This window comes from Wyeomyia smithii, chromosome 3 (genome assembly GCF_029784165.1).
Source record: "Wyeomyia smithii strain HCP4-BCI-WySm-NY-G18 chromosome 3, ASM2978416v1, whole genome shotgun sequence".
In the NCBI taxonomy this organism is placed as follows: domain Eukaryota; kingdom Metazoa; phylum Arthropoda; class Insecta; order Diptera; family Culicidae; genus Wyeomyia; species Wyeomyia smithii.
Genome location: NC_073696.1, coordinates 268,460,938 through 268,487,691, shown reverse-complemented (window position 1 = coordinate 268,487,691; position 26,754 = coordinate 268,460,938). Strand labels below are relative to the sequence as shown.

Sequence of the window (26,754 nt, the reverse complement as noted above, 5' to 3'; positions counted from 1 at the left end):
AATCTATGCTTGTGACTATTAAACACCCTGTCAATTTTAACACTTCACATTGAGTACTTGAAACATTCTACCGCAGCAGATGGAAAACAATATGTTGCTCTATTTCGTACAGTCGATGCACTTCTTCCAGTGCGGATGAGGAGTAACACGGACTGTATTGGAGAAGGAACGACCGGGTACTTTCCTTCGCCGGCAGAGAAGAAATTATTGTCTTCCCTATCTCTGGCAAGAAACAAGCCACGGAAATTTATTTGCAATTTCTTTACCCGTTTGTGCACGTCATCTTACTACGGCTACGGCAGTCCCTCGGCTGGGAGCGGTCTTTTATTTTATCCACCAGTACTAAAAGCATAAAGTTTCATCCCATTGCAGAGTACGCCTGCAGCAGCTGTCTTCCTCTGCTCGTTACTCCCCTTCCTCCACTATTTCTTGGTTGTGTACTACAAGGTGGGAAAACCATTGTTACCACTTCAATTTGCTGTATTGATATTTATTATTACGGAGCGTACTTTGGACTGGAATATCTGTGGCCCAAAGACAGTAACAGACTCGACCACATCCGGTAGCACTCGGCTGCAATTTCAAATTCCAAGCAATTTATCGTTCTGTCTTTCTCAGCAGCCGAGAAAGCCACAAACGATTAGCAGCTGTTGGATGTCAAGGCATTAAAGATTAGCCTAAAGGGTGGTTTTCGAAATTGCACCCACCCCATGTGACTCTTCGAGTTGGGTTCGACGCAAAAATGTTTTATTAATATTGCTAGAGTTTATCATTACTCCCTCTTGCATTAGCCAAGGAAGGAGTAACATTTCGTGAAGGGCTTCGTCAGCCGATTTGAGAATGGAATGGCAAATGCAAGCTGGAAATTGATTCTGATTGACAGTGAAGGACAAGTGTAATTGAATACTATCAATCAAACCGGTCGAGAGCTTGAAACTTCAAGTCTCCAAAGACCTGTTGTACTGCTAGACAGCTTCTAGCAGCGGCGGTCCATTAAATGTGATTTCTCACGAGGACGAAATCCAATATTAACATCACTAAATCGATTCGAGGGTTGTGCATTTTGCTGCTTGGCTGTTTAGACTCAGGATGCAGTGTGTAACAACATGGTTTGCCATGTTCAAAACGTAAAATTGCGACGAAAAAATGCAACCAGAAAGCATTACTTTTCCAAAATTGCTCGGTAATTTAATTGTTTGCCCGGGAACTTAAGGCTGCTGCTAGAGAGCTGGTACGAGCGTTGTTGTCTGTGCCATTTTAACAGGACAAACATTTTGCGGATTCAACGTTCTAAACATCCGCCGACACGGTGGTGCATTTGTGCAATTGAATCTGCGTCGTGTGATCCCATCCCATTTTCATTGCTGCTGCCATTGCTAGTGCCTTGCATGCAGACAGGGGGCTTCAGAACGGATTCGAACCTAATCTCTTCCCTACTTCATCACTTTGTACCGTGAGCTACTACTTGGCAGCCAGTCTGCATGTCGTCGGTGCCAACGCGAACGGATCTGGTCTCTGTCGGTGGCGCCTTTCGGAATTGTTATTTACCTAAAAGCACCGTATATTACCATCATCATCACCCCCTGGTGGCATCTCAACAAGTTGGGAGGCTGGAAGCTAGCTTGGCGGGTAGACGGATGTGGCAGAAGGGGGGGAAGTCAACTATACAATATGATGCGAAAGCTAAACGGGGGGTGCTGTAGGATTCTTTGTGGCTGCTAATGCAGCGTTGATTCTTGCGGGGCTTTGTGTTTTTGAAGTGTAGACTTGAAATTGGCGTTTGGCGTACGAGTCAGTCAAATTGGGTGCACAGCGAGGCACGTCTTGTAACTTCACTGTTATAGTACAATAATTTACAGTAATAGGTGCTCAGTGTGTTTAGTCATTAATGAAATAAACACTTCATTTGTCGAGTAAGGATTGGATCTTGCTCAATGCTTGCCAGTACAAATAATTTTCTAATGCTTACTTACTTTACTTTTATGGCGATAGATCGTAGAGATCCTTTGCCGGATCCAGTATACGCCTCCATAAAACTACTACCTGCAGTGTTTCATCACTTACAATTTCAGAGTGTTTTTGCACAGCTTGTGATTCATGCGACTGCGCCACACTCTATTTTTAAGTTTGTCCACGAGTATTGGTCGCAGGATCCTACGCTCGAAAACCCCAACCGCTCGCCGACCGGTCTCCTTCCACATCCACGATTCATATCCGTTGAGCGCCGGCGGTATGATCAGCGCCAATTTCGTGCGAATTGAAGCTGGCTACGCTCTCTCAATGCTCGCTACCGCCAACATGTACATTTGCATTGACAGTGTTTATGTTAAGCCCAATTCTCGCGGCTTCTTTCTGAGAGCCGTAAAGGCCTCCGAATGTTCCGACTTGCAAAATAAATACTAAAGATGGCCATTCCTCTGGCCTCAGCATAATTCACTAGCCTCAAACCGTTGTCGTTGGAGTGAATGGTTTCCTTTATCAGTAACGGGGCCAAATAGTTTCTCCCGTCCGACTTGTTCGTTTATATATCCGATAACTATCTTTATATCGTATTGTAGGCCTGACAAAGTCATTATCAATTGACAATTATCAGGTTATAATGACGCTGTAACCGGCCGCCTTAAGCTGAAAAACATTTGTTTTATTTTCAAGCACTTTGTGAGCCAAATGAAAACTACTAGAATGCTCTTGCTTTGATTTTGACTGGGCTTGAAAAGAAAAGGAATGATTTTCAATTGAAAGCGGTAGCGTCACTGTCACCTGACTGTTTTCAATTAAAAGAAGACAATGAGCGCTGACGGAGACAGGAGGCTTACGGGGCACCAGTGATCAGCAGAAAAAAATCTCCGAAATATTGATCGAAACTTGCCTGACGCATTTATTTGATGCCATTGCTGTTCCAAGTGCGTCTTGCGGTGTTTCTTAACTATCTTTAAATTATTTAATAACTGCGTGACATATTCAGTTTCATTTTTATACTTTGAAATTGCAGAAATGCAGAGGGCACTTTTCATATTGACTCCAGTTTAGTTTCCTAGTCGTAGTACGAAACCGATGCGCCGTCCCGTTCTATTGCCGCCACTGTAGCAGATGTGGTACTTAAAAGAAGTGCTCACGATCGGGTCTACCGCCCAGAATACACGTTCTACGGCTTTTGGTCAATGCAATCTTGTATGGCCACCACTTACACTTTTGGCTTCCGCAGCTCTCTGGCCAAGACCCCCGCTCGTGCCGTTTTGACAGAGTTCTAGAGTTCCAAGTGCCAAGTTCGTACCAAGGTTTGATGTCCTCTTACATTTACCTACGCCATTGGAAACACCCAACTACTTGCTGATGGAATGAAGAGTTACAAGTTCGACATGGAAGCGCTGCAGGAGTTGGGTAGGAAAGATTCTATGGTGAATACTTTCAGAAATGGACCGATGATGATAAGTTAAAATTCTACGCGCTGCTGGAGTACGAAAACGACCGCTGTCCAACATATGGTATCAAGATTACCATCGTAATCCACTAACATTCAAGTCAGCCAGAAGAAGAAGTTTCAATCGGTAATTGGAAAGTTCAGCGTTCAGCTGACCTACGAAAATGCGGCCTAATATTGATAGCCTTCGTTACCTCCAACTATATAGCCGAACGCAGTGCGTCTTGAGTTGCAAAAATGCTTGAACTACAAAAATGCCTCATTTGTGGAGACTCTTCTCACAAAAAGGTCACATGCCCTGTGAAGGAGAGTAAAAATTTTCGCTGTGCGAATTGTAACGGCAACCATATGTCAAATTTTTATCAATGCCCAATCCGTTCAGCCATTGTTAAGGCAAGGTAAACAAAATTCAATTTCCCAATCAAAACAAACTTCAAAACATAATTCTCTAAGCCCCGCTGTACAGCCCAATTTTTCCACTCCTTTACATACCCGATTAACGTACACACAGGTAACAGGTAGTTCGAACATTATTTCACCTAATGTAAATAAATCGAAAATGACCGTTAATATGGGAGGTAAACAAAACACGGCGGAAGGTAAAAATACTTTGATTACCTCAGCTAATATTGCTACCGAAACTATTTTTTCTAATGCCAACTGCTTAGGGCCTATTACGGTAGGTAAACTTTTTTTTCTGCAACAGGCAATGTTCGATCCGCAATGTTGCAGGCAAATTCGATGTTTGAAGCAATTCAAATTGAAACAAATTTTACACTTAAAGTTGTTTCTAATTTAAAATTTAGCAATGATTTTCAATAAAACAATCAAAATTTTAAATTGGATTGTTCGCTCATTGAAGGCAAATGAGAATGAGCTTAATTATTTTTAACAGTAAATAATGTGCACATTGCAATTATTACTGAAACATTTTTGAAGCCTAACATCAAATTGAAATATGATCTCAATTGCGTGGTTCATTGATATGATAGGATTCAGGGTTCCGGTTGTGGAGTTGCAATTTTAATCCACCGCCGAATCAAACATCTTGCTATTCCCCATCTCAAGACGAAAGTTATAAAAATTTCGGGAGTTGAAGTTCAAACTGAACATGGGATTTTATTTATTGCCACAGCATATTTACCATTCCACAATGGTCCAGAAACCAAATTTAGGGGGAAATTTGGATCTAGAGCTCTATAGCAACGTTTTAGAGAAAAACTTTCTTGTACAAAGCTGTCAAATATGATAAAGCGCTTATTGAAAAATTATGAAAAATTAGGGTGACCAACATTTCCGATGTAATCAAGTATCTAACTTTTTTATCTCTGTAGATAGAAGAAAAATTTGTTCTACAATGTTATAGCTCCATTAAGTTTAAGTAACTTTGTAAAAAAGTTTTTCTTTATCTTTGAAAACAACCGATTTATATTGAAAAAACACATTTTTCTCTCTAACTTTTTTATTTCAAGTTTCATCTCGAAACTGTCTTTGAACGACTTTTAGAGCTTTTGAAGAGAAACAATTTGCAATGCTGACATTGTAAATATCTCAATTTCACTCAAAGTTATTAATATTTTTCATCAAAAAATATGCGTTTCTCATTTGTATGTCATTCATTTTGGAGCAAACATAAAAAATATCTCTTGGTCTCATTTTGGAGGGCATACTTGCTTGACTCTATAAATGGAGGAATTTTTAAAAATAATTTTATACATTATGCATATAAAAGCACCCAGATTTATTTTTTGGTATTTTTTCTCATAACTAGGAATAATTACCTTTAATTTGATGCAAAAAGATTGAAAATCGATCAACTGGTTCAAAAGTTATGAATTTTTTTAAAATTAAATACTTTGAACACAGTCGTTTTTTATTGTCACCCTATTTAGAAGTTGGTCACGCAAAGTGCTTCAATTGTGCTCCAAATCGCAGGGATGCATCTATGTTGAAAATAATCAAACCCGTATTGTTTTGTTGGGTTGTTATGAGAACTAGCTCCTAAATAAGGTGACCATAAAAAACGGCTATATTAGATGTATTTTATTAAAAAAAATTTATAACTTTTGAACCAGTTGATCAATTTTTGATCTTTTTGGGTCAAATTAAAGGTAATTACGTCTAGTTATAAGAAAAAATACCAAAAAATAAATCAAACTGTCTTTAAACGGCTTTTAGAGCTTTCTAAGAGAAACAATTTGCAATGCTGCCATCGTAAATATCTCAATTTTACTCAAAGTTATTGATATTTTTCATAAAAAAATATGCGTTTTTCATTTGTATGTCATTCTTTTTAAGGCAAACATAAAAAATATCTCTTGGTCTCATTTTGAAGGGCATACTTGACTCTATAAATGGAGGAATTTTAAAAAATATTATATTTTTTAAATTTGAGTAAATTCTATTTAAAAACGAGACGAAAATTTCAATAATTTTATACATTATTCATATAAAAGCACCCAAATTTATTTTTTGGTATTTTTTCTTATAACTAGACGTAATTACCTTTAATTTGACCCAAAAAGATCGAAAATTGATCAACTGGTTCAAAAGTTATGAATTTTTATTAAATAAAATACATCGCATATAGCCGTTTTTTATGGTCACCCTTTTTAAAGAATGACATACCGTAAAACGGGGCGAATAGAAACAAAACTTCCGAACTTGAAAAATACGATTTGAGGTCTTCGATTACATTTAAAACCATGCAAAAAATGTTTTCTTGGTTAGTTCAATAGTAAACAAGTCCTGCAAACCCATTTTTGGGTTAGCAGCACTACTGTCGGTTTACGTCCGAGCACCAAAAAACTTTGTCTGTGGAAGCCATTCTGCTTAACTTAGAACTTGTTCGTGTGATATACTGGGTCGATAGTTACGCATTTCAAGTTTTTACGGTGAATTAAAGGATTGCTGTAAGGTATTCATCACCACGTTACCTATGTTTCATGGAAAACTCGCGGTTCTCAGATTACCGGGGCGAATAGAAACAACGCCGTAGCGGCTATTTTTCGTACCAAAACATGTGGATTTGAGAAAAGCTATAATGTTTTATTTGTAAAATGATGTCTGGAGCATGTTTGTGTATTTTCTGCCCATCGTGGTCAGGACTTACCAACAAAGAGTCCAAAAATGTATTCGCTCCGCCTGTTGCTGTTGATATTTTACGCAAAAAAACTGTTTCCTTGTCTAGCGGTTACGAAATATAGAACCAACTACTCTGTGATAAATCGGATGTTACCTTCATACTTCAATCCAGTAGACAACCACGCTTGTTTCCAAAAACGTGATGAAAGTCTGATTTATCTGCTGCATGATGCTCGACATGGACTGACCAGAGAGATATGAATTAATGTTTCAGTTCCACCAAAACAAAATGTTCCCGGATGTCGTGTCCTAGATGAAACACCGGAAGATGCCAGACCGGTGGAAATGCTTGACCCCGAATCCTTCTGTTCCTAATAAGGACTCTAATAGAACATATTCATTCATAAGGTAACGAACATGAAGTAATAAACCGAACATTTCCACTATTTTGATATTTTATATCGTTTACTTGCCTCTCATATCAATAGATATGATGCAATTGTTCTGTTTTCTTCAAATTAGAACTAGAATTTTCTATCAGAATAAGGAAAACATATTTTATTGGCGAGTGTTTCTATTCGCCCCATTCCGGGGTGAATAGAAACATGCAACATTTTTGACGTAGGACTACGTCTAACCGCACTATATCGAGATACATTCTGAGGAAACTAAAAACCAAGATGTAACGTCCGAATGAAAGATTTTAAATGGTAATACTGATGTAACCACATGATGGATCACAATAATCAATATGTCGTTGGATTGATAAAACGATGGACAATTTTGTGACTCTTCATATATCATTGTTACTTAATTTTTAAACAGTGAAAATTGATGAAAAGCTTCAAGGTCGTATTTTTACGAACAATGTACCAATCACATGCGAGCACTCCTGGCACAGACTTCATGAGTGGACACCAACTGCCTGCTATGACAACCTCTATTCAGTGGCAAAAAAAAAATTTGACAGAATCTCCCCGTCCCAATAGGTCAACTAACATTTGCTTCTATGAACCTAGACTATTTTGATGTCTTGAAAGTAAAGCTTTATCGGAAAGTTACAAAGTAACAACCTCCTTTATCAGACAATTAAACGATCTGTTGTGGGAATGTTATTAAAACTGATGTCTTGAAAGAAAACATGCTGACACAGGCAACAGTACTGCCCCGGCTATGTATGAGAAGACGGTCGCTCGTCGTCAGTGCAGTAGCACTCGATTGCCATTTGTGTGCAGTCAAGCCAAGTGGAAACAATGTAGCTGCTGTCGACGTACTGTGGTGCGTGTTCGCACACTACACTGTGCGACCGGGGATAAAATAATTTTGTACGCAACAGTATATCACGATGTTGGATGTTGCATCCAATATGTGATTACAACTGAACAGATTTTGACCATTGATCGAACGACGACGGTTGCCAATGCATGTGATACAATAATTGGCATATCATTGTTCGTTGTATTAAATTAGTAAAAAGTTCAGTTGAAATCCACTTCTTCTAGTTCAGTTTCGAAGCTTCCAACCAATCACGAGCTCGCTTTATATAGCTGCAACAGATGTTTTTTCATCGTTTTAAAGTGCTTATTGTATTACTATCCCTGGACAGATTTCAAACGCCGATGTCTTAATCGACAGGTAGAATATTGGGAAAGATTGTTATATAATAATTAAAATATCTCTTCAACAAAAGTAGTGTTAACATTCTACTAATCAGAAGTTTTCTACCCCGTTGCTCGTTTCCTTTTGGTTGTTGTGACGAGTAGATGGCATTTGAACTGCAACCGTAGTGATTTTCATATCCATGTTTAGCGATAAAAACTTCTTTCAAATTCCTAAAATTAGAAGTTGCATTGGGTTGTTGTCTTTTCGAATTCTACACTCTGTTTTTCTCAGATTTATTTAAATGATCAACTATAGGCTATTTAAAAGACAATAGAAATCAATATGCTTCGTAAAGATTTTTAAACAGATATTTCAGATAGCTTGTTTAAGCTGTACTGATGGTTATATGTTTCCAGTTAAATAAATTCAATTCAATTTGACAATCCTAGTTGCATTACGCGGTTGTGGTATAGAGAAAACCCAAATTATATGCATCTTGACGTAAGGTTTTAAACATTCATATTCATATTTTTTAAGTACAAAAATATTACATCAGCATCTGCAGGAAAATATTACTAAACATATAAACACAACCTGTCGCACAACACAACATATAAACACAACCGTGTAAAGATACTAAGCATATGGACACAACCTGTTATTGCCAGACTTGTAATATGCAAACACCAGTTGGAGAGGTTAATGTTGTTTATCAAACCGAGCTAGGTTTATTAACTTATTGTTTATTGACTTTTAAATATGGCATTTTGTTGTTTGTTTTTTCGTTGGTATCTTAAAATTGATTGATTTTTTTCTGGTTCTGCTTAATGAATAAATGTTTCAATTGGCCTAAAATGAAAAAAAAAAATGACTGTTACATGTTACATCCTCATAAATTCCAATGTCAATTTCAAAATTTTTGTGAATATAGATTTTCCACTAAAAACTGCAACTCTTTATCGTCACTTTTCCAACGAACTTGTAAATACAGGATTTTTTCAAGTGACTTCTTTGCTAAGCAGTTGTAAGAAACTGACAATGATACTGCTTTGAAATCGGCGAGTGAGCTATCTTTCACAAGCGCAATTGAAGATGAAAGGAAGTTTGCTTTCTACTGAATCGTTCTTAATTAGGACCTATATAAAAAATTGCCTTTTCGCGTGTTAAAGAAATTTGACTGCATTAGGATGAAAGGTATTCATCAATGTTAAATAGTAGGAGGGTGGTATCCAAAACACGACCGCATAGTTGACGTAGGACTACAATAATTTTATATTTTTATTTTGAAGCTATGTTTGATTTTAAGCTCGTTTTACTTTTGTAGTTTGCTTGATTTATTTTAATCAATTTAAGCTCAACATCTTCCAAAAGGAAGGTATTTTTGGTTCGGGTGGTAATATCAAGTATCTAGGTCGTCAGTCCAAATTCATCAAGAGACACCTCAAACGCCTTGGAACTAAAACTAGTTTATTGTTGACCATTTCTACGGTTAAGGTAGTCTTTCCCATTCAAATAGTCAAAAAAGTCATGAAAAAAAGAACCGTTCATTATTGACATGGTTCGATCTTGGCAACAGAAAAAATTCTGGCGTGTTGCCAAAATCTAACGGGGTCTGTATTTTGATTATTTCTTTACAGCACTCTATCTTAGAAGAAAAAATATTCTGTTTAACATTCATAATGGTCCAGAAACCAAATTTCGGGGGAAATTTGGGTCTAGAGCTCTAAAGCAATGTTTTAGAGAAAAATTTTTTTTTACAAAGTTGCTTAAAATTATTGGAGCTATAAAATTGTAGAACAGGGATTTCTATCTACAAAAATAAAAAAGTTAGATGGTTGATAGCATCAAAAATTTTGGTCACCCTAATTTTTGATACTTTTTCAATTAGCGCTTCATCATATGTAACAACTTTGTAAAAGAAAGTTTTTCTCTAAAATATTGCTATAGAGCTCTAGATCCAAATTTTCCTCTTAAATTTGGTTTCTTTTGGAAGAAGAAGAAGAAGAAGAAGAAGAAGAAGAAGAAGAAGACAATTCAAACGGCAATTCGATTGTGTTCCACGCCCCACTGTGTGTCAACAGCGGCAATGTAGTTTTCAATTGGCTTGACTGCACAAAAATGAATTTCGAGTTTTTCTGCACTGCTAGACGACAAGTAACCAGCGCTCTGTTCGTCATTGCTCGGCGCAGTACTGTTGCCTGTGCCATCATATTCTCCTTCAAGACATCAGTTTTATTATCATTAACATATTTATTAACAGCAAAACGTAATACTGTCTGATAGTGGGGGTGGTTACGAACTTTCCGAAAAAGGCTAGGCTCATGGAAGCTAACATTAATTGTCCTATTGGGACGGGGAGATTCTGTCAAATTTTTTTTTGCCACTGCTATACAGGATATCACAGCAGGCAGTTGGTGTCTATTCATGAAGTCTGTGCCAGGCGTGCTCGCATATGATTGGTACATTGTTGGTGAAAATTCGACCTTGAAACTTTTATTCAATTTTCACTGTTTAACAATGAAGTGATAATGAAAATTGAAGAATCACAAAATTGTCCATCATTTTATCAATCCAACGACATATTGATTATTGTGATTCATCATGTGGTTACATCAGTATTAACGTTTGAAATCTTTCATTCCGACGTTACACCTTGGGTTTTATTTTTCGCAGAATGCATCTCGATATAGTGCGGTTAGACGTAGTCCTACGTCAAAACAGTATTTTTTTTTCTTAAATAGATGTCTGCAAATAAATAATCTAAATTATTTTTAAAAATAAACGCTTTTCTTTCTATGACTTTCTGGTGGCATATGACCTTAACAATATGTGGCCACCAATGAACTAGTTTTAGGATTGTAAGTATTTAGAGGTGTCGTTTGATGGATTTAGGCTCAATAATCTGGAAGTATCCGGAACGCAACGTCCACATAAAGCTCTCAACGACTTAGACATTTGATATGACCCTTCCGAGTAATTAGAAGTATAGCACGGTATTAAGTACTGCTTTGATCATGTCTATTTTGGTTTCGGTTTCGGCAACATAATGGACAAAATGCCTTTCTCTTGGTGGTTGTTGAGTTTGAATTGTTTAAAAGCAAAACAAGAAAACTATAAATTATGATTAAACATAACCGTTCGTTTTTGGCTCATGTGTGCCAAAGTCAAACCGTGTCGAAAGTGAAACGAGGTCAAATCGAACAAAGTCTGAATTCTTCAAATGAAATATAAAACTATCGTAGTCCTACGTAAAACATGCGGTCGTGTCTTGGATACCACCCTCGTACTATTTTCAATATAACAATGAATTACTTATTTTATCAAAATGGACGTTACACCCTTAGTAAAGGGAGGCAAGACCCATGTTTTTAAACTTTTATATATTTATTCTATACATTATAGTATTTTTTGTACACTGCAGGACATATCGCAGACTGTTTCTATTCGCCCCATTCCACGGTACAAATGAAAAACGCATATTTTTTGTTGAAAAATATTAATAACTTTAAGTAAAATTGAGATATTTACGATGTCAGCATTGCAAATTGTGTCTCTTAAATAGCTCTAAAAGTCGTTCAAAGACAGTTTTGAGATGAATCTTGAAATAAAAAAGTTAGAGCGTGAAATATGTTTTTTTTCAATATAAATCGGTTGTTTTCAAAGATAGAGAAAAACTTTTTTTCACAAAGTTACTCAAAATTAATGGAGCTATAACATTGTGGAACAAATTTTTCTTCTATCTACAAAGATAAAAAAGTTAGATACTTTTTTGCATTGAAATTGTTGTTCACCCTAATTTTTGATAATTTTTCAATAAGCGCTTCATCATATGTAACAACTTTGTAGAAGAAAATTTTTCTCTAAAATGTTGCTATAGAGCTGTAGACCCAAATTTCCCCTTAAATTTGGTTTCTGGACCATTGTGCATTTCAATGCACACGCGAGCACAAAAATTATTTTAAGGTGATTTACAAAAACTCACCAGAAATCGTTCAAAATTTTTCATAATCGGCGATTTTAACGCAAAACATGGAATAATTCTCAAAGTAGACCAAACCCTAGTAACAATAATGGTTTTATTAAAGTTTTATAGCGCTTAATACAGCCAAAACAGCGAAAGATTTCAGGTGCTGAAGAAATCCCAAATGGTTGTCTGACCCAATGGTATCTCCCAAAAGGGGTCCAAAATGTAGTCAACTAGCCTCATCCAATACCATCTGCCAAAAACCTTTCTTGGCATCTACTGCAGGACTGGTAGCAGGTCTCTTTTTAGAGACTTGGTCTCCATTTTAAAGCTAGTCTCTGAAAAGTCTCTTTTTTCAACGATAGGTCTCTAAAGTTTTGTTTTCTAAAAAGGTCTCCTTTTCACCTAAAAGTCTCTTTCTCGATTTCTTGTTCAAATTATCAGACGATGTTGGAAGGAGTATCTGTTGTGCTACAGGAAATGATGTCACAATTTTGGACGGCCGACACAATTCAACAAAATATCCTGAAAAAGACAGACTCTCTCATCCCAAGCTATTTTTTCGAAGCGATTAGAAAAGTGCCAGTGTGCTGGAAGTACGTTGCTTTTATGGTTCAGAAGCAAATCCCAGGTACATTCCGTTCCGGAATTCGACCTTCTGTTTTTATTTGACACAGATTTCGCAGCCCACCGTTATATTGCGGAGTTAGCACTACGATACTAAAAGTCTCTCTCGAACTGTAATACGAACCTACGACGACTGGCTTGTTAGACCTGCAACGTACCTCGAGACCAGCTGGGAGCCTTTTATGGTGCAAATCCGGAAACTAAGCACTTCTTAAAATATTTGTCTAAGCTTTAACTGAGCTTTTTGGTTATCGAAAAAAGGTTTACCTTGCAGTTTCGAAACTCGTCAATCATTTTGATTTTTTTTATTCACGACTCATTTCAACTAGCCTTTCAAGGTGGAGATTTAAGTACTAAATTTTGAAGTGTTGAATGTTCGTTCATGCCTCTGTTACTTCAAATTTTCGATTGGATTGAGTTGAATTACCCAATTGTGCATCATATACTAAAGTCACAGACAAACAGCCGAGCAACTTATTTTCGTAAAAATGGTTTTTGTTTTTGCTAATAAGTGTGTACGCTTGTTTATAGCAACATCAGTGGCATTACTGCCCAATAAACAAAACTTCGAAACAATCGTTATTTTGCAGCACGAAGAAACCGTCATCGAGTGGCTCATCTGTTTGTATGTGCCAAAACTTGGGCCAAAAATTTAAATCGGGGAGGCCCTGCTCTTGCAGAACGACATATTGAGAATCTATTTTACTTAGTGCTACAAATATCTCGGTGGCTGTAAGGGTATTTATTGCCTCCTGCTTCTTTTGAACGTGTAGGAATCGTTCTAACATAAATTCGGACCATGATAAATTGGGTTGCTTAGCTATTCACGGATTTCCAATTTTTATATATCATCTGAAGAGCGTAATTTTCTGAGCAAAACGTAATTTTTTAAAGCTTTATATCAGTATCCTTCGATTTTTAAATGAAGAATAAAAATTCGCTCTAAATCGCTACAACGACAGTTGGTATATGGGAGAACTGTCATTGTAGCGATTTCGAGCCGATTTCAAGCAGTTTTAAATCGTGATTTAAAAAGCGAAGGTCAACGATAGAATTTTTTTCAAATCACGTTTTACTAAGAAAATGTGATAGAATGTCCTCGGGGCGAAAATGTAAGGGACAAGCTAATATGATATAAATTCTTGCCGAAATAGAGACATACTGTGTCTTTTTTAAAATTATTATACTTTATCAACACAAATAGTTCAATTTACAACCAGTTTTGCGATAAAAATTTATGGAACAAAACTTTCTCCAACAAATTCATTCTTCTTGTAAAAGTGCTTGCACTGAATTGGAGTAGAGCTGGCATGAAACAAAAGCACAGTTTGCACAAAGTAATTCCAATGTCTTGGTTTTGGTTAAGACATTCGAAAGATGCGATTATTGAAAAATAATGATAGGAGTATACGACCGAAATGATGGCTCTTGTGTCATCTTGTTGCAAAATTATTCTGCAAGAAGGGGTCCTTTTAGAAGAAAAAAAGTTTTTTGTAAGAAAAACTTTTTCCTTTAAGTGGACCTCTTCAAAAGCACTTTGGGCAATTGAATTGTCTATCTGAAAAAACTTATTTAGATAAAATCTGATAAGACCGATTTTTCAAATATCACTTCTCGATTTTTAGTATAGAATCTCAAATTCAAGTATCTCAATATTTTAAACTTTTTTAAAAGTCATCCCCTCGCAACTTTCCTCTATCTCGTTTTTTTAATCAGATATATCGTTTTCTTTAAAAAAAAAACTTGAGCCCTTGTCAAATGTTAATACATATAAATTCAAAAAAAAAATATGCTGAGTTACTAAGGGTACACGCAAAAGTTAGAGTGTGCGTAACCACATCATTTATAAGCGAAATTAGCGCATTTACTGTTTGAATTTGGAACCAGCACAACGCATGTTCGATGGGCATAACGCATTTGATGCTCTAGCCTAATGGGTACTGACAAAATAAAGAAATCAATGTCTGATCGCTTCACTTCCATGAATCAGATCATTTGAAAACATCAATCAATCATTAACAATAAACAACTCATTAGCTTTGTTCGAAACATTTTGCATTTAACTATGACTCTGATTTTATTCACATGCTTTCGGTTTCGCGTTACTGGCGCCAACGTCAATAACTTCTGCGACAACAAGGCTCGCTATTGGCTGTTTCGGTTGCTAACGTTTTTTAGGGATGCATGAGCCGTTGATACGCTCCGGCTCGCGAAAGTGAAGTGCGGTATTTTGAGCGCCTCGAAACTGATCGTTCGCCCGAAACCGAAGTTTGCCGAAACAATACGATTTGTGTGTATATGATACATATTCTGATTTTGATCTCTGTCAATGTATTCCTTGTACAACTTTTGCGTTATGCGTTTCACGCATTCGTTGTGCGAAGTGCAAATTGAAGAACATATTGGATGGTTAAAGCTTGAACTTTTGCGTGTACACACTCGCAAAGTTCTATTGAATTATCAGTCGTGTTGGCGCGAAACTCTTCTCATCTTTATCGATTTCTAGAAAAACCGTAATGATTCTTTTGCTTTTTATGAAATTTTTACCGTGTTTTCTAGCGACTTCAAGTTTTACTCGGATTATTTAGAATAATGTTTTTTGTTAATAATGTATTTGAAGTGTCGTGTTAAATTAATTTAAGAACCTTGAAAAAACTGCTAATACATTCTATTTGCCTCAGCTCGAAAATTTTGTATGCTCAAGATATCGAAGTTATTCGAAAAAAAGTGTTTCGAGATAACAAACGATCTCGATGATTTTCCAGACATTATTTTTTCATCGGGTAAATAAGTAGGTAAAACTTGGACCACTGTTCGGTCTTCTCCCAAAATCTGATTGAGGTCATATTTTACATAAAGATTTTTTTCGAGAAGACAAAGTTTTTGAGTCCTACCGCTAAACAAAATTCGGAGGTTGCGGATTCGTGTCCCGTCTGGACGAAGGAAATTTTTCCTAAGTCTAAATCACATCCTCAACCCGTGTTTATTATTCGCATCCTCGAAAAAATCACATACATTGCCTACTTGAAATTTGAGGGTCAAAATTTTCCCATAACAGAAGCATTGGAAGCACAACGGCAAGATAACAACAACAAAAAAGTGAAAGAAACAAAAAAGCGCCATAAAGCGAGGATTGCGAACGATTTGGAGAAAATTGGGTATGACTCTATGTAGAAACTTGTCAGAGTCGACAAATATAGTTTTCTAACACTGTTTTTTTCCTTATTTTCAATAATAAAACAACGGAAAAAAATAACAAATGATATTGGAAAAACCAGGAAAAAGCGAGAAATCGAAAATTGATTTTGAGTGGTTACCCTGTTAGACGTTTGTTTTGCTATTTTAATACAATCGTTTTATATCCTAGAATTTACAGGCCTATTTCACAAATCAATAGATTTTTTTTTGCTTCTTATTCTGAATTTCCTCTTTACAAGTTTTTTTTTATGGTCACTTTTTGCTCTCTTTTCGGTTCCTTTTTGGTCTCTTTTTGGTCTCTTTTTTCAGTCATTTGGTCTCTAAAGTTCCGTTGAGTTCGTTGAGAAGATTTTGGCATGCGAAAGCTCAGGCGGTACTTCATCGAGGGTCAAAAATTGCAGGTTTAAAGGTTCTAGGGCCTTGTTTAGGGATATAGGGTCAAGACAGATTCTGAACGACTCACCTGTAGATGATCGGTTGAGCAGCAGAATGTTGCTCACCCATTCGGTATGCTCCTGCTCCGTTCTTCTCCTGATTATCGAGCTCTGCTTTCAATTTTCCACGAAGTGCGATCGGTATCCGACGAGGTTGCTGGACCAGTGGTGGCACCGTCGGATCAACCTCCAGCTTGACTTCCCTTTCGATCCTTCCATAGCCGCTGAACTCCTCATCAAATTTATCCACAATGCGATCCACTTCAATTCGGTGAATCTGTCAGATATCCGAATGATTTTCGGTTTTTTTTCTGGTCGCTTGTAGGACACTGTATTACAAAACTTTACGAGGCCCAACACATCACACACATTTGCCGAGAGAAGAGGCCGGTGATCAACGTCAACAACTTGCAACACCAATGTAACTTATTGTTCTTTATGCTCTGCTACACATGTGGGTCGTTGATACACTGATTGTACACGGTGAATTGGAACTGCTATTCTTCTCGTGAAGCGAGGGGCAGGTCAAAGTTTGAAAATAATTGAATAGGTAATACAACACTTTCACCTTTCAATCACCTCACACTTGTTCGTGAGAAGGTCCATCATCCATTCAATGCCTTGTTATTAAACCTGTATAAGTGCTTAGATGTTTCTTTGAAAGCTCTAGTATTTTGCGAGTCATAAAAAAGTTCGATGTGATTAACCGCTTCGATTGCCTACCAATGGAAGTGTTTGTCCAGTTGGACTCCACCTTCAAAATCTTCCATGCTTTCAGTTCCATTCTAAGGAAACAAGTGGATAGACCACAGCAGGGTTCCAGTCCTAAGAGTTGATGAGACGATTCAAGTCTTGCCAGTTCATCGGCTCTTTCGTTGCCATCTATTCCACAGTGACCTGAAACTTAATATAAAACTTCTTGCTTATTACAACCCAGTGTTTGAAGTGATTGAACACACTCCCAAAGATTGCTGCCGCTTTGTGTCTTTCAAATGTGTTGGAGCAAGCAACCAATCTTTGTACGCCGAGCAGAGATTTTTGGACTCTTTTGGCGAACCATGCATTGCGTCGTCGACGATTTGTACTAACACGTTGAGGGATGCACAAAAATGCCATGAAATCGTTTGGGTTTTCTATTTCACTATTACAAAAAACCTCCATTTTGGAACAATGTTGGCTTATTAGTAACGGAGACAGCGAAAAACTGAGCATCGAATTAAAAAGCGTATGTTCAGCGCAAGGGCGCAGTAGGTATTAAAGCGAACCTCGGCTAAAAAAGACGAACAATCATTTTCCGGGGGATTGTAGATCAGCATCAGTAAGATCTTAGGACCATTTACGAGGAATCCCATTGCTTAACATTCAGTTTTGTCCATTGGACCTTCGTACCAAAAAACTTTAGCGCAGTTTAGATGTTTTCGATAGTAAACACATCACATGTTTTGGAATTTAGCCATGAATCAAATAGATGCACATATGAAAATTTTTATCAAATCTCTTCGAAACTATAGTAGTTTTCAAGGCTTTTTGTGAATTCAGGTGTGAAAAGGTGTGCTGTAGATTCAGTTTCTGGTGGGATTGTTGTAACCGCTGAGAGAAAAGAATGTTTTAGTTTCAGCATTTTTCTCAAATATTTAACTTGGCCAACAACCATCAATTTGATAACCAATCGTGTTCTCTTTAGTTCAGAAATATCACATAAAAAATGCTAAGGTGTTGAGTTAATGCATGAAAACAATTAAAAACAAGTCTACGATTCAGTGAAGATAAACTGTTCAATCTACTAAAACAACCAAAACAGAATCTTTGCTATTGCTCTAACGGTTTCCATTACCGGTGAATACCCCGGAGTATAATAACATAATGTCAAGTGTATCAAACACATTGTTACAGCACCAACGTTGCCAGCTCCCAACAGTGTTCCCGCGAAATAAGCACTAATCACACACTGTTGCGTGATTCGATTAAACTGCTTCCTGGCTGACTGGGCGGAACAAAGGTAGGGGTGAGGGTATCAGTTCCATCCAACAACGGTTCAGCATTGCAGCCGACCCTAGATCAAAATAAATATTATGATTATTGCTATGTTGTTTTTATGAGTATCACCGACACAAACCGGATTGCAGCGAGCCCCACAGTAGATTGTGGCCACTAACTATCTTCCCGTCTGTTGTGTTGCGTTAGGGGGGAAACGAACCCGCTTTAGGGCATCTCCTGTGTCATTCGAAGCGGTAACAATGTTGCCCTGAGGATAACGTATACGTTGTTGGCCCTCTCGCAACTTTAATACGGCATGGATAGTATGCAGCGGCGTGCGGTTGGCTTCCGATGTTTGCGTCCGAATCGTAAACAAGGCCGTATGTAGGCCAGGGGGAAGTTCGGGGTAGGATGGGGAGAAGCTTACCTCCCGTGCACACAATGTGGAAAACGCGTATGAATTGCTTGCGCCGTGAACGCGCTACGGTTATGGTGCGGCTTTTCGACGTTTTAACTGCGCCAACCCCTCTCACGTCGCTTTTCCGACGGCATCCAGCAGCGGGCTACATCCTGTGACAACCACCGTAGAGGTAATACGAATTTATCTAATGTTCCGGGTTTTGTTATGCGTTTTGCAATCACACCGGCTTCCAGCAGCAGGCAAAGGGACCAAAATACCTGACCGAAAAATTATCGCGTGGGGCTTTCGGTCGTGTACATTTCAGGAAAACGATTACCGGGATCGGGGAGAATGTTTATTTTCCAGGTCGGATCGGTTACTGCAAACTGAAGTGTACAGACTAGGGGACGGTGAGTGAACTCTACAGCAAATTTTGTATGGACTATTTTAGACACACATACACACACACTGACGTTTCGGTTGATTTTGAATCAATTATCTCGTGCATATGTTAGTTTATACGACATGTTTTTAATTACTGCTCCAAGTTTGTGAAAACAAAAACCTCCTCTGGAAGTGTGGTAAATCAAAAAAGAACAGCACAAAAGTTGGGCAGAAAATATGCTATACTGAAAGCCAAAATTTGCTGTTGGCACCGGTGTTTCCAACGGAAGTAGTAAATAATCTCTAACTCTTCTTAATAAAATGCATGACCGCAGTAAACTTGTATGCTCTAATATTTCATTTTAGTCAATTAGAACTTGTTTAACGAACGTATCTCAAATTTAGCTTTAACAAGCTGTTGACTATGTCGCTGCGGCTCTCTGTTGTTCACCGGTGCCGCAAGAGGAGCAAGCACCGGGTTTCGGATTGCGCTGGAGCTGCCAGAGAGTGTGAAATATGTCCTCTATCCAATTTCCAGCTGCCTCCCGTGTCTGCTGTTGGCTGCCAGCCGCCCACAACCAGCAGGGTTGGGGTGGATTTTCCAAACTCTCGCCAGAACCGCTCGCTCGGTAGATAGTCGACACACCGAAAACGGGATCAGGCGGCGGCTGCAGAGGTGGCACCAGAGGATGTAAAAGTTTTTCTCGTGTTGAACATTTTTCTAGTAAACGAGACAGAAACTAATATTTGTAATAAATATATGGAGAAGTCGGTCTTCTACTTCTGGCGAACGGTTTCCGGTTTCCGCTCGACTAGCTAAGAATAGTTTCCGGAGGTTCCTCCGGCAGAAGTTTCGTGCAGTCTATTTTACCATATTTATTGGATTAACAAACCTAGTACAAGTTCCGCAGCAGCCGTCATGTAGGTACGAGGTTAAATTTTTGTCGCACGTTGCTTGTTCCGAAGGTATGGAGTCAAGTCAGAAAAATACTCTCTGCCTTCCGATAATTTGCGAATTCTACCGATTTCTTACCAAGTGTGCAACTGTTATGTTTTCGAGTAACTCTGTGAATCGGTCCGATAAAACTTTCAGCTTTACTCATTCACCGTAACAAGGCACTGCCAAACTTCTCTTCAGTTGAAGTACGGTATTTTTTTATATATTCCTAATATGACGGGGATACCTAGACGAAAATGTCCAACAAAAATTTCACCGCTAACAAAATTTTATACCAATCGCTGATAAAATATTGTTTTTTTTTTCATTATTGTTAATAATCAGAATTCAATATTTGTTCCTCCCTTATCGGGGGCAAAAATTGTCCCGCAATCATCAACAGAGCAAAACAAAAGAGAGCAAAATTTGAATTTATTATTCTTGTGCGATAAAAGTTCACTATCTACTCTGTAATAAATTGTTCCTATTTCCAAAGCTCCACCAGCCGCCTCCAGACTGATAGCAATAACACACTCGAAACAGTTTAGGACGGGTGGCGGTGGCGGAAGTGGATAACGAAAAAAACTGACAAAATTGTACACAGTGTCCAGTCGGGCCAGTCGGAATGGGAAGGAAAATTCAACTAATAACGGACACATACTCACTTAATCCGGACAGATAGGCGGATAGAGATGGCGCTTCTAGAATGGCTGCCTGAATATTAATGTGGATGTGATTCAATTTATCTTCATTTACTGTTAATTACGAAAATGTTTATTGTTTCGTTAAAACTTGTTCATCCGGCAATAGTTTTCTAACTCTGATGTCAACTTTCGAATTCCTGAGAAGGGAATTTATGTCGGTTGATTTCTATGAAAATTTTATCAGTTGTAGGTGTGCTGTGATTTTTGCTCTTTCAGTCAATAACTTTGATAAAAAATGCATGAATTATGTAACTAGCCAACTTTTGATGAATATCTCAATCAAGAATAAAACTTGTACCATCATCGAACCGTCAAACGACACATTCGATGGATGCAGATGAAAAGAATTGAGAAGTAGTTAGTCTGGCGAGAAAAAGTAGTATAATTTATTTCACCCTCTGGAGGCTTCGAGTAAATCACATTTAACTGCCATCGGACGGCCATGAGAAATAGGTACGCTGTTTGCCGTCCGGTCAGTGGTGGACACTTTTCGGTGTTCGTTCGGAAGGTAAACACCATTAGTCACTGTCGCAGTCGGGAATAATTACACTCTGACCTGTGCTAAGACCGGTTACCGGTGCCACACAGTACACGGCCGGGTTCTTTTCTGACGAACAATCCGAATGATAAATAAATTAACCCACGGTGGAAACGTAACGACAATTGTGTTGTCCAATCCAACCGAGACTGAAATCAAATCCTGCCCGCTCGGATCTGTTTGTTCGCCATCCAATTACTGTCCTGGTTTCTCGCAAACAATATTCTCGTACATTTTTATAAAAGGATGAAAAAAAGTGCTGCGTTCAACAACGTTCTACTTCTGGTCGCTTCGAGCGGCACCGGTAATGATTCCGAACGAATGATCGAACGGTCGCAGCGGGACGTATTCATGTTGTCATCCTTCACATTTGCGGTTCGGAACTAATCAGGCCAGAGTAACCACTGATTGATGAGTTACTCGAACGCAAATACACCAATAGAGACAGAGAAAAAAAAGTCAAGTCCAGTCGAACGCTTGGCCGTTCGATAATAACTCCGATAGAGCCACGCTGCACAAAAGCCTACTTGAGACCGGTTTATCGAGCTTGGTTTGCAGCGCTCTCACATGAAGTTGCAACGGTCGCTATGTAGTATCAAATTGACAATAGAGACCATTTGAAAATTTTTGCAGTAAAACGCAAAGCATTGTACAAATAATTAAAATCACTTGATGAAACAATGGAAAACCACAATCAAAACCAATTTTAATTCAACTCTGCCATGTATAACTTTTAATATATCTATCAGAACCAGTCCAGCAGTAGCCTAATTATGTAATTAAGACCTGCACAATGCTTTGTTAAACACCGGATGCGACTGCAAACAGCATTCATAATTCAACGCGAGAACCAGCGGAGACAGCGCAAAACAATGTGTTAATTTCTGCTGCACTGCAAAACATCAAAGGTAAAACGTTCAACAATATTACCTCCCAAGCGCACCGCCGCTCTTCACTCTTTTCCGCACATGGGTGGTGACTTTTTCAAGCCTCAACCCAGAGGCGGTCTGAATCCCACCGGAACGAAGTAATCAGCAAGGTCCGCACCAATGTCCTTCGCTTTAGAGGGCAGTCCAAGTGAACGGATGGAACACACGGTGCAAACCGCTTTCATTCGAGCAAATGAATAATGCATCGCAGTCCCGGTGAGTTGTATGATTTGTCCGTAATTTTTCATACTTTTCCCCGGTGGACGCGGTCGGTATTTCGTTTTTCTTTTCCACTACCGCTTCCATTTCGCTTTCTCTTTCGACAAGGACTCAACAATTGCGTCCGACCGGACGCCTTGCGATTATTCTTCACTCCGAAATGGGAGTGGGAAAGATGGAGAAACAGAGAAAAGTTTGCAATTTTGCTTACAGCAATGTACGAATCCTCGTTGCCACCACTGCAGGAACTATTTCCAGCGGTTTTCCATCCGTAGGGAGAGTGTTTTTTTTGTATGATGAAAGAAATGAAATTAATATTAAAATAAAATTTCACCTTCCGTTTATTTGTTTGCTGTGGCTGCTGGAAAAGTGACGCTGAAAAACTTCTGCGCTGTGGTTTAATCAGACGCTTTAGCAGGTATTAGACGACGCAAATATTAGCTATTTTTGGTACGATTCTTATTTGCACAAAATAAAATCTGTATTGAAAAAAAAGCAAATATTTGCTTCGTCTAATACCTGCTTTAGTGGGGTCTGCTTTTACTCTTGCTCGTACTTTTATGTTCACTCAGACAGAAAAATGATGTAATTTCAAATCTTCCTAACATGTACGGATTGTTGAGATTTATTTTCAAAATTTTCCCCCATTACAACGTTAGATTCTTATTGTAAACTTTTCAATATATTTAAAAAATTGAAATTTTTGCATTCTTTTTTTCACCAAATCATGCTCAACTCATAATTTCAAGCTCCCAATATTTGAATCTCCGAGTTTTCAACCTTCATACTTTATGCCAAAAAGCATTCCGGCTTTTTTTCTACCTATACTGTATGCCTGAAGGGCACTGGGTACTGAAATACCACTGTGATAGTCTTGCTGATTGTCTTTTGTGGCTGGCCCCGATTGCTGTGCACAGGTTACGGATTGCTCGTACTCATTGATGGAGTAGAACTGTTTTGTTGTAAACCTGTACCCCAATTAGAGTCAACATAGTTGATGAAACTTATGACCTGCTTGGGATTAGAGCTCCATACTGTAATATAACAGTTTTAGATTCTGTTCTCTGAATTGTCAGTTTCAAATACTTCGATAAAACTGTGAACCCTGTATAAAGAGAAAGATCATAGAAAATATGAGCAGAGCTCAGTTGCTTTTCGAGTATCGAGTGAAACTAACGTTGTTGGAGATCAGTCATCCGAAAGCATTTAAATATTAGATTAGTTTGAATCTAATATAAGTGGCGACGAGGGTTTCGTTAACCTACGCTTATGCAGTGCGAATATATATAGTTGAACTGAGTTTCGCGTTTACCGTTTTAAGCTTGCTATTCCGTAGTTCCCATCTCAGGGCAAGCGTGATTTAGTTTGCAGATAATTAATATAACAAATGCTGTATCCTGCAAAACAATAGTAATTCGTAATTTCTGGATCGGAACAGGCCAGATTAACCTGGCAGCATCAGTGTCGCTTTAAAAGCACTAAGTGTTAAACAGCTAGAAGCAACTTTCTTTGTGGTAGAATTACATAGCGTGGCGTCAGTTTGTAACGCCATTTTGAAGTTGGTCGCGACTTTTGTTTCAGGAGTGCCATACGATTTACAGTGAGTTACCGCAAGAGACGGTAGTTTTTCAGCCAAGGCACCCACAGCCGTAATATATTGTTCAGTGGGTTAAGTGAGCTGATGAAAAGTCTGCGTCGAGAAGAGTTGTGAGAAGGGATTTCATAGGCAGTCAAAGGTTTGCCACAGTAAGAGAGTGAGTACCCAACTACCAAGTAAGTGATCTGTCTCTCTCCTGTAGATAACATGATGGCTCCCACTGGTCTAATTGGAATTATCGACCATTATGTAATTGGAAAATCTTTTACCAATTACATAGAAAGATTTGATATTTTTTGTAAGCTGAATAATGTTCCAGATGATCAAAAACGATCATACTTCATAACCTTGAGCGGTGAAGCAGTTTATGATCAGTTGAAAGTCCTTTTCCCAAACGCTAAAATAGAAGACATTGATTACACTGAATTAATTAACAAACTCAAAGAACGCTATGACAAGGTGGAACCTGCTCTCATGCAACGTTATCGGTTTTACAATCGTTTCCAGGGGGCGGTAGAGTCGAGCGAAAATTTTGTTTTGGCGGTAAAGTTATTGGCAGAGCAGTGTAATTTTCAACAGTTCAAAGAAGTGGCAATACGAGACAGGCTTATCATGGGACTACGAGATAGAGAATTGAAACTCAAGTTATTAAGAAAGGATGAAATGGAGTTGGATGCAGTAGAATACAGTAGGATACTTACCAGTGAACTAGCGGGCAACCGTGCAAAAATTCTTAACGAGCTGGGCAGTGCAAACATTCTTTCTGTGAAACATCGAATCGGAAACCGCGAAACCGAGTACGATGACCAAGTGACTGGAGGATATTCAGCTAGTGGAAGATGTAGAAGTAACAGTAGAGGCAGTCGTTTTTCTTACAGCAAGGAGAGAAAGCGTGATTATTCGGGGTCACATAGTCGAGAAAGGAAAGTTTATTCCAATGCCATTTGTAATTTTTGTAAACGTAAGAGGCATATAAAACGAGATTGCTATCGTTTTAAGAATCCAGCTTCAGTAAATTCTGTAGATGAGAAGCAGCACAATAGCATGGATGCTGTCGCTCACTACTATAAAAGAATGAAAATACAAAAATCAAGCGATGAAGATAATTCAGATTACGAATGTCTTATGATCTTAGGTGTTAAAAATATCAGTGCACCATGTTTAATAGCGGCGTGCGTAAATAAAAATACTTTTGAAATGGAAGTAGATACTGGTTCAGCGGTATCAGTGATTGGGGAAAGGATGTTCAGACAATTATTTTCCAATCAAGTAATATCGAAATGTGCTCGGAAGTTGATAGTAGTCAATGGATCTCGTCTCGACATTCTAGGAGAATTAACGGTGACAGCCAAATTGAATGGCCGGTCAGCATGCGTTAATTTAGTGGTTTTGAAAACTAGCAACAAATTTATTCCGCTGATCGGGCGAGACTGGATGGATAAAATCTACCCAGGGTGGCGCAAAAGTTTTGTTGACAGCATAGAAGTGAAACATATGGATTTGATGAACAGTAAGGCTAGCATTTTACAAGAGTTGAGGATTAAATATGGTAAAGTATTTGACAATGATTTTCAGAGCCTATTAAAAGGTATCAGGCTGAATTATTTCTTAAAAATGACCAGCCAATATTCAAGCGAGCGTATGAAGTGCCGTATAAAATTAAACCAAAACTGATGGAACATTTGGATATGTTAGAGCGACAGAAAGTGATAACTCCGCTTGCAGCAAGCGAGTGGGCTTCTCCAATTGTAGCGGTGACTAAGAAGGACGGAGATATACGCATGGTAATAGATTGTAAGGTATCAATCAACAAAGCACTTTTGCCTAGTTCATATCCCCTACCGTTAACACAGGATATTTTCGCATCATTGGCGGGATGCAAGGTTTTTTGTTCCCTAGACTTAACGGGAGCATACACTCAGTTGCAGCTCTCAGAGAGGTCAAAAAAGTTTGTAGTTATCAATACACCAAAGGGACTTTATACGTATAATCGTCTTCCCTAAGGGGCATCATCAAGCGCCTCAATCTTTCAGCAAACAATGGACCAGGTTTTGAGGGGGATTGAGGGTGTTTCGTGTTATCTCGACGACGTTCTGGTGGCTGGAAAAGATTTTAATGATTGTTTAGGAAAACTTGACGAAACCTTAGAAAGACTCTCTAAAGCCAATATACATGTCAGTTGGAGAAAGTGTCAATTTTTTGTGGATAGACTTAAGTACTTAGGACATTTAATTACAGACGAGGGGCTTTTACCCTCTCCAGAAAAACTTTCGACAATAAGCAAAGCAAAAACGCCTCGAAACACTACAGAATTAAAATCGTACCTAGGGTTAATAAACTATTACAATAAGTTTATTCCCAACATGTCTTCTCTACTGCAACCGTTTTACAGTCTTTTACAAAAAAACACTACATTAAATTGGACCCAGAAATGTGATAACGCTTTTAATGATAGTAAAAAAGCAATGCTCAACGCCAATATCTTAGAGTACTACGATCCTAGCAAACCACTAGTACTGGTTACTGATGCTTCTTCTTATGGCCTAGGCGGTGTACTAGCTCATAGAATTAACGGTATCGAGAAACCAGTGTGTTTCACATCGTTCTCTCTTAACTCGGCGCAGAAAGCATATCCAATACTTCATTTAGAGGCTCTAGCGGTGACGTGTTCTGTTAAAAAATTTCATAAATTTCTTTTCGGTCAAAAATTCACTGTGTACACAGACCACAAGCCTCTCT

General features: G+C 38.2%; 1 protein-coding gene across 2 annotated transcripts in view; it reads left to right on the top strand.

The window, feature by feature from the left end:
- LOC129729460 (uncharacterized) overlaps positions 1-26,754 on the top strand; it is a 139,419-nt gene that overhangs the window by 110,795 nt on the left and 1,870 nt on the right. Inside the window, exon 1 of one of the 2 annotated variants that reach the window (XR_008728676.1) lies at positions 23,921-24,172. The exons of the other annotated variant lie outside the window; for it this stretch is intronic. The gene's annotated coding sequence lies outside the window, so the exon portion shown is untranslated. Of the gene's footprint in view, positions 1-23,920; positions 24,173-26,754 lie in introns of those variants that run through there. 2 annotated transcript variants of the gene reach the window in all.